This window comes from Aedes aegypti, chromosome 2 (genome assembly GCF_002204515.2).
Source record: "Aedes aegypti strain LVP_AGWG chromosome 2, AaegL5.0 Primary Assembly, whole genome shotgun sequence".
NCBI lineage: Eukaryota > Metazoa > Arthropoda > Insecta > Diptera > Culicidae > Aedes > Aedes aegypti.
This window is the reverse complement of record NC_035108.1, coordinates 244,671,289-244,689,476: the sequence shown is the minus strand read 5'-3', so window position 1 is coordinate 244,689,476 and position 18,188 is coordinate 244,671,289.

The window sequence follows — 18,188 nt, the reverse complement described above, 5'->3', positions numbered from 1 at the left end:
TTTTTTTAAAGATTATTTTTAAGTCTATGATTAATGTCAGCATTTGCTCCAAAAAAATTTTCAGCTATTATTCAATGAAATTTCTTTTCAACTTTTCCACGAATTCCTCGATCAATACGTCCTGGTATTAGCATAAGCATTGCTGACCGTACAATTCGTAGTTGCCAGTTGACCAGAATAATCAAAATTGTACAGAGAACAAACAGATGCAGCTTGGGAGTAGCATATCATCTTCAATGTACAATTTCGAGAATTCCAAACATAGTGATGGCAATAACGGCGTTGGCCGCGTCCTTACGGTCATCGAGGAGGGGATCCATTGCTACTAGAGACCGAGATCACCTCAGCATCTCCATGGTTTTCACAGAAAGGAGTTTTGTTAGTGGGAGGGATCGAAAGCTACATGATCAGGATTCACCATGGTAAGTGAAGCGATTCATGTAGTCTCAATCGGTGAAACGACAATATTAATGTCGAACTACCCAAAGGTTATTTTTAAGTAACTGATACAAATAAATAAAATAATATGTACGTGGAGCTCAAATTATTGTATAAAATAGTAATAAGGGCTTATGCCGACACTTACAGTGACGAACCATCCATAGTTTGTTTAACAATTAAATAAATGAAACATTGCCACGATCGAAATTTGTGTTTTCACAAGCATGAAACGAACTCACCAGTTGATAATCCATACTCAACTGAAGTCACAATTTCGGCATCAACACGCAAAAGCTGGGAACCGAAAACAAAAACAGAACAACATCTCACCCTTGGGCGGATCGGCTTGTAAATCTGACATTTAGGAGAATTGTAAAGAACAAGACTAAAACATGGAATCTTTTTGACGCAAATAAAATGATTCATTTTATTTTCTATAACTGATAGTAATCTCTCCGGATCGAGCCATGCCTTGAATCTGTCACATTTTCCTTTGTTAAGTCCACGCGTATACTACTGTCAGTGGAAAAGATTCTTACTGGAATTAGTGTACAATCATCCAGATGGCGATACTGGCCAGCCTTCGGGTCTCCAGACTTCAGGGGCACTAGAATGGGCCAGAAAGCGATTAAAATGAGAATACTGAAACTGTCACTGTATATGAAGGGTGTTACTTTTTAACGTGATAACGAAAACTCTTGAACGAAGTGAACTCAATCCACCATTCCACTGTTCTGGGACAAATTTTTTTCCTCGTTGAGCACGCAGACAGCCCACAATCACGGTGACTATCTTAAGCTTGATCTTGTTACAGAAAATCCTTCTTGTCCAATCGGCGATGCGAAAATCGAATCCGCTTGCTTGGGCTTCGAAAATCCCACTCTAATAAATTTGTCCTGGTTTTCTTCATTAAATTTCTCCAGAAATTTGACTCGGCATTCCTCCAGTATTTCATCAGAATATTGCTGCGGTTTAAACATTTTTCGAATGTTTTTAAAATAAGTTTTCCAAATCTCCATGATATTCGAATATAAAGCATCAAATGTTATCAATTCCAACGAAAATTGCTCTGACGTGAAGTTGAAATGTTGACGTGTTACTTGCTTTACAGAAGCCGAGCAGTCCTCTGCACTTCCACAAGAAAACACTGGGAGTTTGGATATGGGAAAGGATTCGTTTTGGTAAACGATAAAGTTATAATTCGAAATGAATACGTGTGCACGTTTATTATGCTGAAGTTGAAGAACCGGCCTTTGAGCCTCAACTTGCACATTCTCTCATTGATCAGCCACCACCCGTTCACGCGCCTCTGCATATCACTCATCACTATAAAAGCTGTTCCCAGCTCATGTGTGTTGCCGCAGCTCTGGTAGATGGTATGGTTACCTCTAAACGTTCGCACCATTGATCCCTTCCAACAATAGAAATATTTGAATTAGAACGCTAGAGGCGCTGTTTGCTCCATACAATGGCTGTGATGTAGATGGACCAACCACAGTAGCCTTGATTTTTATTGGCGCGGTCCACCGGTACTCAAAGTGTCAAACAGTTTGTTGTTTTTTTTTTCTAATATTCTGATGTTGAAAAAGAAGTGACGAGTCTAATCTCTGGGACAGCTCAGGAAGAAAAACCCACATAATGAGAGTTGCAGTTATATAAACTCAATTGGTAGTAATCTAGAATATGCATAAGCTTTTACATGACCACAAGTGCAAGCAATACTTTCGCAACTTAACAGGGCTCGAAACGGGAATTGTGTGTTTTAACTTAATGAAACAACGATGGTATCTTGCAGTTGGACAAATTGCTTATACAAGTTTAATTTTGTGGCGATACTGCATCTTTGGTTTCCCCTCCCATCATATAGTACTGGAATTTTTGCTTTAACGCTCATGTTGCTGCAGGTTGAAGTGTGCCGGGGGAGCATATCTTTAAATAGTTTAATTACGATTTGGATACTTCAAATCCATCATCCCTTGAGAGGTCTTCATTGAATGTAATCAGGCAGCAGCTCAGCAATGTGTTTTTGGTTACCTCACTTAAAAAAATCACCCAGTGCAAACGACAAATCCAGACGAGAATGTATGAGAAATCACACGAATGACTTTTCCATCAAACACGCTCGGGCGAAGGGTAGAAATGTGACAGAATCAATATTTTTGATTTCGAAAGCAGGTTGCTATGGATAAGTTGAAGAAAATTTGACACTTTGAGTACCACCTCCTAAGAGCGCATACTAGATGTTGGTCACAAGATTAGCAGCGACAATAGCGGTCTAATTTCTAATACGTCTATTCTTCCAACACACTTCCTGCAACGCTACGATGCCGAATCCACGGTCCTTCAGCACGTCGGCGAGTATGTGTGTGCTCCCGATGAAGTTGAGAGATTTACAGTTCCACGTACCGAGCTTCCAATCGCTAATCCCTTTATGTCGCTGTGGTTTTCGCTGATTGTCCCGGTTTGTATTCTCTCGTTGATTATTCGTTGCTTGATTTTTTACGGCTGGCTTGCAGGGCCTGACACCAACCCCCTAGATTTTCGGAGGACCATTCCCCCTAAATGTTCGGAGGACCATAGTGCGCAGTTTAGCTAAGAGTCCTTCTCTGGCACTCGGACGATGATCAGCCGCCCCAATAGAAATATAAGTAGTAGAACGCTAGTAGCGCTGTTGTCACAAAACTGATTTTAATTATTCTTACCTTTAATTATGGTTTTTCATTGTTTGTTCAATGCCTTGTCGTTGTTTATGTTTTTATAATTAATTTGACACTTTGATTCCCGGTACTCAGGCTGTCAGTTCGTGGCAAACTAGATGTTGGTAACACGAACAGCAGCGACATTAGCATTCTTAGGTTAATGCTTCTACTGCCGCCCCTGACATGGGGAACAGACGCTGTTGTGAGCCGCTCCTAACATGGGGTACAGACGCTCAAGGTTTGCAAAAGCAAAAGCAAACCCCGCCTTCCCTGTTTACATACGACCAAAGTTCCCCCCGGGGGTTACCCGATCTTCCCTAAAGTTACTCGTACCCCGGCCAGTACCGCGAGGAGGTAGGGATAGGAGTTGCTGGGCAAGAGACTAAGAGGCACAGAGGGGTCTATTTTATTCCTTCAGGTACGCGAGGTACCAATGGTACGCCATGCCCAGCCATTTACCAACCAAGCGAAGAAATATATCCCATCTGTTTCGGTCTGTGATCAGCAATGAATCGCAAGTTGTTACAAGTCTGATAAATAGGGGCAGCGAGAAAGAGCTCAAAGAGAGAGCGATGATAAAACCTATTTTGCTCGCTTGATTACGGTTGGGGATAGGTGTTTTACTATAGTGGCACGATAAACAATCCCCGAGCTTCCGATAGCAATAGTTTCTCCAGATTTGGAGCTTGTTTAGAGGAGTTTTATCATGCACTGCTATCTAAATTTCTGACTTTGTTTACAAAAAATGATCTCAATTTGTAAAATTGCTTTTCGCTAAAAGATTCGAGAACGAATTCACTACTATAGCTATAGTCTTCTATAACTAGACTATCAAGAATAAGTGAAGAACTGATTATAACTTTATAAAATAGTGATCGTAGAACAGATTGTTTGTAAGCGTTTCAAAAAACGGCGTAAAATTCTCATGGCAATTTTTAAATATTCGAATCAAAAAGCCACGAAAATACCTGCTTGATATCGAACGAAAACTAGCTCTAGACATTAAGTGTCTATATCAAATACTTCTAAGCGATGTTGAAGAAAACGTTCTGAAACCTGAATAGGGTGTCCTCTTGGCCAAAGTTCTGAACATATGTTGACGGCCGCTGAAGGGTTCACTAGTACACGGTATGTGTCTCGTTTTTATCACGTTCCGATTTTGTCATCGTCTCAATATGCATATTACGATTCAATAAGGTGTCCTTTGTCGACTATCAATGAGGTTTCAAACTTAGCATGTCTGTTGACAGATGACCACCTTCAACAATCAAGTGCTGGTCACGTCATACAACACTGCAATTTGTGTCAAAGTTATATCTTATGCACGTAAGATCAGAGTTGCTAATATAATCATATCACTGATGCTGATGTCAAAACTATCAATATCACTGCGAGCTATCAATATCACTTGATGACAACCAACGCGTGATGCGACATCATCTAATCAAATCACAGAGAATGATTGATCACTGGTCATTATCATGCTATAACTATTTCATACCAAACACATAGTTTCAATTATCTGCAACCTGTCAAAATCGACTGATAAATTGCCATTTCATCTGCTTATTAAAGGAACTAACCATCAGTGAATATCTCGTCTACGCCTCACTTGCACTGGTGATGATAGCAGCATGATGCTATTGACTCCGATTATCGCAGTCGAAATGCAATAACCGTGATAGTGCATCGAGCAATCTGCGTAGAATCCCAACCCCTACTCTCCATTACTACTTAATGATTATGGACGACCATTCAGTTCATCTCGTTTTTATAGGGGATGCAGTTGGGAATGAACTCAAGACGTTTGGGCAACGGCAAAAGATATGATCGAGTTTACTTTATTTTTGATACGACTGTCGACCCCGTCATATTTTGTACATTATCTTCTATCTCTCAAATTCGATAGCATTTGTACAAATTATAGCAAACAGTCATTTATTAAATCCTGTTCCAAGAGATAGGGGAAGAGGTCCAGCAAAACTAATCTATAGAAATTTTTGGAATCTCCATATAGTATATTTGCATCGAGGAAGCGGTAAAGGGTTGAAATGACTGATAATTTAAGGAACTGTTGATACTGTACGTACCCACGTCACGCACGGTGCCATCTCAAATTTGCTGGGATCTTGATCTTTGAGCAGACATGAACCCCTTCCCCACATGGAGACTAAAAGGTTAAGTAGGAGACTTAAACCAACAGCTATACGTTTATTCATAAAACTTTATAAAAGCGTTTCTTATCAACAAGTTTTAATATGGTGATGCTTGTTCTAAGGTTTGTTCAAATATTACGTAACGCAACAGGGGGAGGAAGGGGGTCTTACGTAGTGTTACGGTCCATACAAAAATTAAAAATTTTCCATACAAAACCTGTTACGTGGGGGAGGGAGGGGGTCTAAAATTTGCAAATTTTGCGTTACGTAATATGTGAATGAACCCTAAAGTGTGTACACTTTTGTGTTTTTGATGAATTTCTATATAAATAAGAATGGAATGGTGTTTGTATGTCATTGAATAGCATAAGAACACGGGCTAATAGACTTACATGATTATTACTGTTGCATTGGCCCGAGTGTTTCGACGTGTTTGAGTGATAGAAACAATGTTGAAAATTCTCTGGAATAACTGGAAAAACAACTGAAAACTAATCTGTCGTTTTGTATCAGAGTTTGCATGCCATTTTTCAGCAGCCTACTTGATAGCGAAACGAAATTCGACGGGGCCACTAAAGTTTAATATTATTTTTACTAAACAAAAAACTAGAAGTTTAGGTTAGTTTATTGCCAATCTATTCTTGATTTAACGTAAATTGATGGTGGTGCTGTTCTAGATTGGCGATTGGTGCATCCCTGTCGAAGTTGGTAGTGAAAACTTTAGAAGAAAGATCAGCACAATCATTTCACTGATAAGATTTTAGCAATTCAAAGCACAGGAAACTGTGAATATTCTTTTTCTTTTGCAAAACTGCTGCAACATATATCCATATTTAATCGCCAATCGGGTGTGGTCAAAAATGAGAGAAGGCTGTCACTTGATAACTGCGGAAGTGTTTATAAGAACACTAAGCTGAGAAGAAGGCTTTTTCTAAGTTGGGATGTAATGCCATAAAGAAGAATATGCAGAAAAATGAGGATGAACAGTAGAAAAAGTAAAATTCTAACCAAGAAAACTAAAACTATTAATGATTTATTACAAAATCATATTGATTGCTAAGAGTATGCAATCAACTTTCATTACGAACCTACAGGGGATAGGCAAAATGATTGAGTTAGGCAAAAATTTGCCCAAATTTAAATGCTTATAACTCTATGAAAAATGGATGAAATTGGATGCGTCTAGAAGCAGTCGACGGCAAATTTGGTCTAGTTTCAGGAAATTGCTTGGTTATGCATATTGGCCACCAGACACCGGCGATGTTCCGGATTTTCCGAGGTCATGTCCAAATAGCATTTTTTCTGCCGCTTGTATTTTTGTGCGGTGTGAAGTTGCATACATGTTTACAATTTTCCTAGAATTAAGAACTAATAGGAAGTTGAATGCCGCCGGACGCATTAAGATTCTTTGAAAATCTTCAGAAATATGATCATTTCCGTAAAAATGGATCCATATTTTTCGTCAGTCATGTTTGTATTTTTAATCGTGTATATATTATCTAGAGCTATATCCAATCGGGCATCAAACTTCAAAATGATGCTTCCAGCAGCATATTCATAACTATTAGCACTGACCTAGACTGGTCCTTAAACAAAAAAGTTGTAAAACTCAACGGGGCACCCTCTAGATATGTGCCTTAGGGTAAGAAAAAAGGTCCCTCAAAATTTCAACTAATTTGGTTGCTCCCATGGGCGTAAATAGCCATCAGACTTGAGGGGGGCCACGGCCCCTTCTCATGAGAGATAAAAGTCATAAAGGATTTATATAACTTAACAATGCTTGTTTCGAAAATATTTGTGAACCGAGTCGCGCACTTTCATACAGAGGTAGATCAAAACCTAAAAATCGTCCAAAACCGATTGATCAACTTACTTAGACACCAAATGTCACTTTCATCTTTAAATCTATTTTATCGTTTTATATTGCCAAGATGACGGATTCAACCCAATCTAATAATCTCAAATAGAATTCAAGAATTAAAAAACAGACTATAATCAGGATTTACCTTTCCAATTAGATTTAAACTAGAACTTCTTCAAAGTTATAAAACAAGATAAAGATTTAAATGTATCAGTTCAATTCAGGTTCAAGATCAATGTGAAATTCAAACCTTTTGAAGCAGACAAGTCAAAAAAACCAAGCCTTTGAAAAAAAAAAAATAACGCTTGCTAGTTTGAAAATATGGATTATTGTTGCTCAGAATTTCTGTAGCGAACGATTCATTTCTCTATACCTCACGAAACCAAAATTTGAACATAGGATTGAATAATACCTTTTTAGAGTTAAAAACTTTAAAACCTAAAACTGCTTGGCTACCATCATATTGAAAAATTGAAAGTTTTTTTTTGTATTCAAATAAAGCTGTTGTCAGCAAATTCGTACGATAACAGTTGTTTGAAGAAAGCAGGATGGAAAACAATAGCAGTTGAAATGAAAAATTGCCCAAAGCCCAAAAAAGCAGTTTTTTGCAAAACTAAGTGCAAATGTGAAATGTTGATGACTTTTTTTGTACGATCAGACAAATTTCGTTAAACTTAAAGATAATCTGTGAATTTGGGGTAATTTGTAAATTTCTCTGTAAGCTTATATGAGTTGAACTTTTGTCCCGCTGATTCGAACTTTTTCCACACTGTGGGCCAAAAATTGATTCCAAGCAATTATGTAGCAATCAATACACCTCAAAGCATCCTTATGATGCCTAATAACGGCCTTACATAAATAATAAAAGAAGATTTTATCCTTATTCATTTCCATGCGATGAAAGTTTGACCAAAAATTTTAATTTTCACGTTAAAAAACAACAAATACCCATAATTTTTCCAAATCTCAATCTATTCTTGAACACTATGGTTTTTATTAGCTTTGATTTGAATCGAGCTAGAAATCTTGAAAACAAAATCTTGTCTCACTCGCACTTTGGTCCCAGTCTCTCTAGTAATGTTTAATTTTGGTCTACTAAAAATCTAATAATAAATCCGGCCGGTCTTAAAATATAAATGTACGACTGAGAAATACATATTTACTGAAAAATCGTGAGCTCATGCTTAGAAAACAATCAGTTTTCATACAGTAGATTGACATAGATGTTAGTAAAGGTCGCCTAACAAATGGCTGTTTCATTGGACTTAAAATAAGCAATCTGAGCCAAGACAAATTTAAGAATGTTTTTTGATTTTACACGTATAAAATTCTAATGTGAGTTTGACTTAAAGAAAATTGATTGCAGTTAGGCTTTCTAGATTTGTTCATACTTGCAATAAAAACATATAAAGAACAAAGCATCGATATCTCCTCATTATTCTAGAAACAAGTTTTTTTTTTATTTTTATTACAAATAACGTAACGTCTTCCATTTACAGAAATTGTACATAAATGCATATATATTGAAAACGAAAAAATCTCTGAACCGAATTGATGTGGGGACGGACCTGGTGTAGTCTAACCGCTAACCGTACACACCGTGGACCTGGGATCGAATCCCATCCCGGTGATAGTCACTTATGACTAAAAAAGTTATAGTGTCGACTTCATTTGGAAGGGAAGTAAAGCTGTTGGTCTCGAGATGAACTAGCCCAGGGTTAAAAATCTCGTTTACAAAGACAAAAAAAGAATTGAAGTAATGTCCATATAACCTACGTAAGACGCCAAAAAATGTTGCGTAAGAAAAATTAATAAAAATCAATAAAAAAAAGTCATATTATAAATACTTATAGAAAAATTAAAGGCGTGTCTAAAAACAATCTTCAGTATGAACTAGGTTTTACGCTTGTTCTACAGAAACAAATAGTAACATGGACTTACTATTTTTTCAATCTGAACACTTCAGAACATTTTTGTCAATTGAAAATAAGAAAAAATGTTGCGAAATCTACGCCTTTACACGGTTTGATGTTGTTTTTTTTATACGAATCCGCCACTATCTTACTATACGTAAAGGAATTTCAATGTAATCAGTTTAGCTGTCACTATTGAATACAACTGCTTCACTGTCGTCAACTTACTAGCAGTTCATATCTGTTTCCGACGTTTTGTAGACAAATACATCGAGTGACTCAAAAATTTGAATATGAAACATTTAAAGGTTCGCGAAAAATGTGAAGAAACCATAGTTCGCTTGCTGCACCATTGTTTATTTTTGAGATTTTTTTTGTAAATTTTACCGTAATTCTCATACACAAACATTTCCTAGTAGCAACGATTCATAATTGATCACAAAATATCGCAGCTAGTTTTAAAATATGAAGAGACTATGGTTTTCTAATTAATAATACCACTACAAATATATCAAGCCAGTTCTGCTAATTCTAAAACATGCTTCAATGAATTTCAAAATCGGGAAAGGGCAAAAAGGCAACAGTATGGCAGTATGTGATGTTTTAAAATTACATATTGCTATTGCCTGTCAAACAATGATCATCCAGAAATGTATATTCGAAATGCATTTAACGCGTTTAGTTTCATAAGTGCATGTTTTATACTAAGAACTAGTTTTAACTATATTCTCATTTCTTCTCCATTTTATTTCGGGGGGGGGGGGGGGGGGGGCAAGCCCATGATTCGGGGGGGCCAGGCCCCCCCTGGCCCCTCCCTATTTACGCCAATGGTTGCTCCCCCAGCTAGCGCATTCAATTCAAAGTTTGTATGGGATATATGTTACAATTATATTGAAAATTGACTCTATGTCACTGTTTCGTTCCGTATACTAGTTAATATCATTCAGTTGAGCCAAAAATAGTAAATTCCAGGTGCCCTGAGGGAAGTAACCAATTAGGAACTGTAGTACTGTGTATCGATTGCTTTACGATAAGTCCAACCCTGTGTTGGTAGCGAACGACAGCAGTCTTGATGCAGCGACATTAAAAGCTCAATGATTCGAAGTGTGTTTACGGTAGTGAATCCGTGAAATTCGTTGGCTTTATTTTGACTAGCGATGGATGGAAAATGGAGGAGGAAAAAATCAGTGCGGTTAAAAATTTTCGGCGCTCGACAAGCTGTTTAGAAGTGAAGAGTTTTCTTGGGCTGGTGACATTTGCCGATAAATTTATTCTGAATCGAGCAGACAAAACGGAGCGACTTCGACGTCTAGCCAACGCAGACAAATTTTACTGGACACAAGACGAGGATGATGAGTTCAACTACCTAAGATGTGAAGCACTGAAGACAATCGGAAAGCTGGGTTAGTCCAATGCTGCGGATAGGACCGAGCTCTTCGTTGATGCATCACCTATCGGATTGGGGGCAGTGTTAGTGCAGTATGATGAATCCGGAATGCCTCGCATAATAGCATGTGCATCCAAAGCCCTTACTACGACGGAACAAAATATCCACATTCGCACAAGGAAGCGCTAGCAGTAGTCTGGGGCGTAGAAAGGTTTTCGTTTTATGTTTAAACATTTATTGTTCTGCATATGGGTACTACAATGCAGAACAATAAATGTTTAAACTAAATTAAATAAAAAAATCTATAATTAAGAACGCCATAAATACTGGACTAATAAATGGTTGGATCAAATAAAATGAACTATAAAATATATTATAGAACCAGTTTTGAAATTATTGAATTGTTTGGCAGTTTACTTACATTGTGTTTATTGTGTATCGATTGCTTTACGATAAGTCCAACCTTGTGTTGGTAGCGAACGACAGCAGTCTTGATGCAGCGACATTAAAAGCTTTTGAAATGAACGAAGACTGCGAAAGCTTACAACCGCTTTGCGGAACGAAGGAAAAAACGATCATTCACTAGCGTAAATTCGGACAGTAAAGTTGTGCGCGTATCATCTTAAGAGTTTCGTCCGAAAACAAAATGGAGTCTCATAATTCCGGAGACCATCCGGATTCCGAAGATTACCACAGGAACATACCTGGAACCATATCGATATGAGAATCAAACTTCAAGATCTTCAAAGGTGATGCTTCCCGAACCATTTTCAGCACTACTGTCTATCATGTCATGCCTAGGCTAGATTCCAGGTGTCCCGGGGGATGTGGCCAATTCAAAATATGTCCGAAAACACATCAAAATGGGTATCGAACACCAAAATTTTTCAAGGTGATGCTTCTGGAAGCATTTACAGAGCAACTAATTTCTTTGACCACTATATAGTAGGTTCAAGGTGCCCTGGGGGAAGTGGCCAATTAGAAACATGTCTGGAACCATATCAATATGGGTATCGAACAACTATACAGTGGTCATGGTAGCCGGTGGTTCTAAAAGTGCTTTCGGAAGGTTCTGAAAGTGCTTTAGAAGGTGATGTAAAATCGCGATATTCGATACCCATATTAATGTAATTCCGCACATGTTTTGAAATGGCCACATCCCTCGGGGCAACTGGAACCTACTATAGAGTGTTTATGGCAGTCGGTGGTTCTGGAAATGCTCTCGAACGCATCACCTTTGAAAATCTTAAACTTTGATGCCCGTATAGATATGGTTCCGAATGTGTTCCTAATTGGCCACTTCCTCCAAGGCACCTGGAACCGATTATAGAGCAATCAGTACGTATAATGGTTTTGAAAATGTTACCAGAAGCATTATCTTGAAATTTGATGCTCAATTTGATATAGCTCCGGATGATATTTACATGATAGGAAATACAAACATGACTGACCATATTTTCCGGAACCTGTTTTACGGAAATGGTCATATTTCTGAAGATTTTCAACGAATCTTAATGCGTCCGGCGGCATTCAACTTCCTATTAGTTCCTGTACAACTTCACACCGCACAAAAATACAAGCAACAGAAAAAATGACATTTGGACATGATAGGCTGACCATACGTACCGTATTTAACGGGACAGTACCGTTTTCATCCCCTCGTCGGACTGTCCCGTCGTTTTATGGAAAATGCTCGAATTGTCCCGTATTTTAGGAAATGGCACATAATTTTAAACATCACAAAAAAAAAAATAAAAATAACAACATAACAAACAGTTTTTACAAATATTTCAGAGTTTATTGTCTACTCATCTATCTATTGTCTTACTCATTCTATTCCAAGCAATTATTAGATTCTCAAACAGAGTTAAACTTGTTTCGTACATGCTTTTGCTTATTTTTTGCGTTTCTTTACTCATATTTATGCCAAATTTTGGTGGATTTTCAAAATACGGATCTTCATAAGATAATTTTTCATATAATACCTAAAATGAAAAAGAACAACTATGTATTTACTTCTGATACGCAATGATTGAATTAACTGTTTGAAAAGTGAATATTTCAATAAAGTGAATATTTCATTAAAGCCAAAAATTTACGTTTGCATTTGAAAAATTTAAAAGTGTAACGATTTTTTTTTAGAAAATTCTTAAGAAAACGCTGCTTTTTGGAAATTCAAGAATGAGCTTCAAGGTTCCTAAGTGATTTTTATTGAATCATATAGACATGTAGCTTGGGATTGCATAATCTGGTTCTGCTACTTTCCCTCGAATGGCGGTTTCCCGAATGTCGTTCTCCCAACGCCAGTTCTCAGAATGCTAGTTCCCCGAAAACTCTGTTTTCCCGAATAGCTCAGTTCTCCGAAAAGTTCTAACACTCATAATTGTCAAAACCTTTTGCATTTCAAAGTGGTGAACAATATGTATTTTTGGCAATATGTATTTGGTCGAGAATGATCAAATATATCCTTCTTTGGTAACTTATTGATCTTTCTAATTCAACACTATCTCACTACGCGAGCAGAAGCAAAGTTCTGACCATTGAAGAGATAAAAGATCTGAAGACAATAACAAAATTTTATTTCTGGAACTTCTGAGCCATAGCTAAATTTGATGTTGGAAGATCTAAGGAATAGCTCGCTGATATTGGTGAGATCTTATAAAAACTAAATATGATATGCTAATAGTATTTCAGCAGTAAATTTTAGATATTAGTTTCGGATCTTTTATCTCTTATATCTTTCAAGTTAATATCACTTTTGTATGTCCATATCAAAATTTGCTATTACTTAGCTTTTTTCGCCTGCTCGGGTGAAGACTATTATTGCACTTTTTTGAGCTGCATTGCTTTACAAGGGAACGGGTCATTCGGGGAAAAGGCTTCGGAGAAACGGGCCATTCGGGGAACTGGAATTCGGGGAAAAGTAGCTCAATCGCATAATCTTTGTCTTTTAAATTTGTCCCGTTTTTGTTTTTTATTTGTCCCGTTTTTATCTGGTTGGCTTATGGTCAGCCAAGGACATGACCTCAGAAAATCCGGAACATCTCCGGTGTCCAGTGGCTCATGTGCATGAACAAGCAAGTTCCCAAAACTAGACCAAATTTGCCGTCGACTGCTTCCAATTTCATCCATTTTTCATGAAGTTATGATCATTCGAAATTGGGCGAAATTTTGCCTATCTCAATCATTTTGCCTATCCCCTGTATAAGAATGAACAATCTAAATGCTCCAACGGAGCATAGGGTAGAAGTACCAATTATGGCTATAGCACCAATTATGGCAATAGTGGGAACAAAAAGAGATTTTTCTTATTGTTGCACTAGAATATAACGGCTTATATTCACAGAAATGATAAACCTATTTATTTTTGATGGTAACTAAAGCTATATAAGAACATTCGTGCAATAAGCTTCGAAAAATGAACATTTGAAAATTTTGCCTCACACATATGTCACCTTCTTAGCAGTTTGCTAAAGGACACCACTTACGAAATGTATGATTTTATCCGGAAAAACTGCTTCAACCTATTAATGTATGTTGCCTAATGAGAACAAATGAATAAATGTAGCTGGTGAGCAACCAAATCTACTGTTTTAAGCTGGAAATCGTGTTATTTCCACTATGTCGATAACTGGAACAAGGAGTGTATGAGAACCCAATTATGGCGATATGTTTGGCAGATTGTTTACATATTTTGATCAGTGAAATAGAAGAAGTGAAGCTATTTTACGGGTGACTTCCACGACGGGAAGGTTCGGTAAGGCATGATCTTCATTTTTTGTACTCAATTGCTAAGATTTTTCAATCACAGGTTCGAAAACGTTCGCAAGCGGAAGATGCTAATTTCAAGGTAGAGGGAGGTTTTCAGTGACACTCGATTTTTGAATTTTCCCTCTTTTTTCGTTAAAATTAGGCGCTGAAAAGGTAATGTGAGTTCATTAATGCTGTTTTGTATCATAATTTGCGTTTTCACTACATTTCGACTCCTTTTCGAAAGTTAATTTGCTCCCATCAAACCATTTGCCATAAATTGATTTAACATGTATTTAACACAAAACTTTTGGGAAATTTTATGAGCAATAACTTCATTACATCTTAGCGTTGCATTATCATTCGCTCTGGATGACGTTTGAGTTCATTTCGTGCAATTATTCGATAGTCCATAATTGGAACACTTTTATGTCGAATGCTAGGAACGTGATTGCCATAATTGGTACAAAAACAACGCTTTTTAAAACCATTTTTTTTAAGCTTAAAGTCAATTTAGTACAAAAACTGTTTAAATCAACTGCTTCGCAAGCCTTCAAACTAGTAATTAACACCAACAAGTCATTCTTACGTTTTAGGAACGCGGTTAAAACTTGATTTTTATCCACACTGTTGACATATTGCATCCATAATTGGTAAACCTACCCTACCTGAATTTCTGCACAAATATATATTGTCATATCAGTATTTTCAATTCAATTATCATAAAACTAAGACAATAAAGGATGTTGGCATTGTATTTCACTTTGGATAATAGTTATTATTCTTATTTAATGTAAAACACAATGTCAGAAACCTAATTTCCGTATAATTTGAACGCTTGGTTGTGTCTCACAAATTCGATGCTTACCTGTATTGTCAGATGTCTGATTCAGCGTAATGAGCACAGTCATCAGTTTTCTATTCTAGAGATGTGGGTGCCTATTTCTGGTGCGATTGCGAGTTTCTTCAAAGTCGAAAATTTATGGATTTCCTATCATTGACGGATCTTTTGTGGCTACAGAAATGTACAAATTTAAGCAACTGATGTGCTTCATTGAGTCGATTAAAAGGGTAAGCAAAGCTCCAGTTGGGACGTAGATCCTTAAATTATCGTACTGTGTGTTTGCATAGCGAAATGCATAAGCCTGGGCCAGCATTAACTGGAAATGTAGCATACTCAACGAAGACAGGTGATGTACGTACAGATAAAATCGTATGTGATTTCAAATTTCAATCAATTTTGATCCATTGTATTTTAGAGCTGTACGAGTAAGCTCCATCCAGATTGATGATGACTTTGTAGGTAGCTTGCCGTGTGTATACACTGGCTGTACATCATATTTGGAAAGCAGTGCATACTGTCTGAATTTAGCCTGTCTGTGATATGGTACCGTTTCATCTTTAGGAACGCAACCATAAGAGGGGTGTGTACTATCGCTCATCACTATTAATAAATTAAAAACACACTGATGCTAGCAAAATCTACCGCAGACAGACAGATAAGTCGCTAGCTCATTGCTTTGGGAGCAGAACCATGGGATGCGAATGTGTACCACAGGACTGGATTGAGTTAGATGTACCGTTTTGATTCATATTCTGGAAACACGTATTTGCATGTTTGTTGTAAATACAAAAAAAAACTAATTTTACTCTAAGAATGTTTTAATATCGGTTATATTTTAGTACCGTAATCCGGGGGCAAATTGATCACTATTTCACAACTTTTTGGGATTTTATCATTTGTCATTCAAATATTGTCAAATTTATTTCGGTAAAATCAGTAATTCATTGATCTCTATCAGTTTATGTACACACTTAGAATAAATTACTGGGGTCGGTAAAATTTAACTGGGTTTTGGAACTACCGAAAAAGTCTGTAAAAAGAAAACTGTCGCCACGCGTAATTGAAAAACAAATTTCACCATGTTTTATTTTTTTGAGATATATGATATAAAAAGAAAGCTCTCTGCAAAATTTCAGTTAAAAATCTCTGGTTTTTCGATTTCTAACATTTTTTTTCAGTTTACTGACTTTTTCGGAGTTCCAAAACCCAGTTATTTTTACCGAACAGATTGAGTGTGTAATCGATTATTTATGAAATAAAATATAACATTTCATAAAATTAATTTTAATATCAAAAATTGAAAATGACACATTGGGGCGAAATTGATCACTATATGATAAACCATATTCAAGAATGTAAAATTTCCCTATCCACTAAATTTGGATCTCCTGAATCTGAAAATGATAACAAAATTCTTACAACTGGTGTATATCATTATTTAATTGCAAAACTAAACTTTGTTAATCTGTGTAATACGCCTAAATGTATGCAATTTCCCTTTAAATAAGCACGTTGTTGAACAATAAGGGGTCGTCCATAAATGACGTAGCTTTTTAGGGGGGAGGGGGGTCTTCACGAATTTGTGACGAAGTGTGACGAGGGGGAAGGAGGGGTCCTAGCTAGTGGCCGTAGCATTTTGAATCAGGTCCGTAAAAAGAAAGGCGCTAAAAAAATTGCATACAATTATTTTTTATGAAACTTCTATTTTTTTTACTTATAAACTTGGGTTATAAAATTATGACATAAAGTCAGCCGTTTTAGTTTTGGCAAATATTACATTTAAAGCAAAATATTTATTCCGTGAATTATGCCTTCAATGTTTCAGGAGATCCCCACCCAATCAACTCATCATTTGTTTTGATATATCAATGCTCTTGATGGAATAGCCTGAATATTAATGAGGATAATAGATTCGAGTGTTAACAAAATTGCCCTATCATTAAGTTTAGGTAATAACTCGATAATTTGAAGAATTTTTATTATTTAACGGTTTCATTATAGGTTGTGTAAGATATTTTCAGTATGGAAACGATAATGAAAATCAACTGAAATATTAACAGTGATTATTGTATTTGTATAATAATCGCTAAAATTTTCTAAACATTTCAAATATTTCAAGTGTAATCTTTTATGTATCTGGCCACTGAAATTGGATAATACTAACGATGATTCATTTCAAATTAATATATTTTCATCATCATCTTCATTGAAATCTATGTCCTAACAACGAATAATTAAAACAAAACAATCCTCTAATATAACGAAATTTTTGTTCAATATATTATAATATACATTTTTTATAGTAAACTTGTTTTTTTATGGTAAGAACAGCAATAGTAATATAATTTAGTCTATAAGAAACTGGAAACCAAAACCAAGGAAAATGTTTATTTAAAACTTTTCCAAATTACTTTTGAGCGCTACTGTATATCAAACTGTTAGAATAGATTATCCTTTCATTTCAGTCAGTAATTAATATCAAACTTTGTATTGAACTTCTCAATTCCAATTTTTTGTTTCAACCCAGTCACTAAGGAAAGCAAATAAAAAAAATATGGGGGGGGGGGGGTGCTCGATATGCTACGTATTTTCCAGGGGGGAGTACCAGCATTTGTGACGAAATGCTACGAGGGGGGAGGGGGTGTAAAAAATCAGTGAAAAAATGCTACGTCATTTATAGACGGTCCCTAAACGGTTTTACGAGCAAAAAACTATTCTTGTAATGCTGTGCGAATTCAAAAATGAGTTCAGCATTTCACACTGAAGCTTACACAACATTTTTAACACTCAAAGTTTGCATGCAGGCTTAGCCCCAGGGGATTGTTTAGTACCGACATTTCCAACAGTATTGCTAACAGCTTCAAAAACTGTTAATATTTCTATGCAAAACTGACTTTAATAAAAATGAAATAGTTTAAAATCATCATTAGACATCTATGAACTAGAAAACATAGAATATCTGTGATGCTAACGAAGTATGAAGCATCCTGGAAAGGAAATGCTGTTGGATACCGACCTGATAAAATTTTACCTCCCATATTTTTACTCTCCAGAGAAGTTTCTGATAGCAAATACTTAAATTGAAACTGTTCGAGAATTCGAATCAGAGCGGTAGTTTAGCGTTCATTATTTCAGTG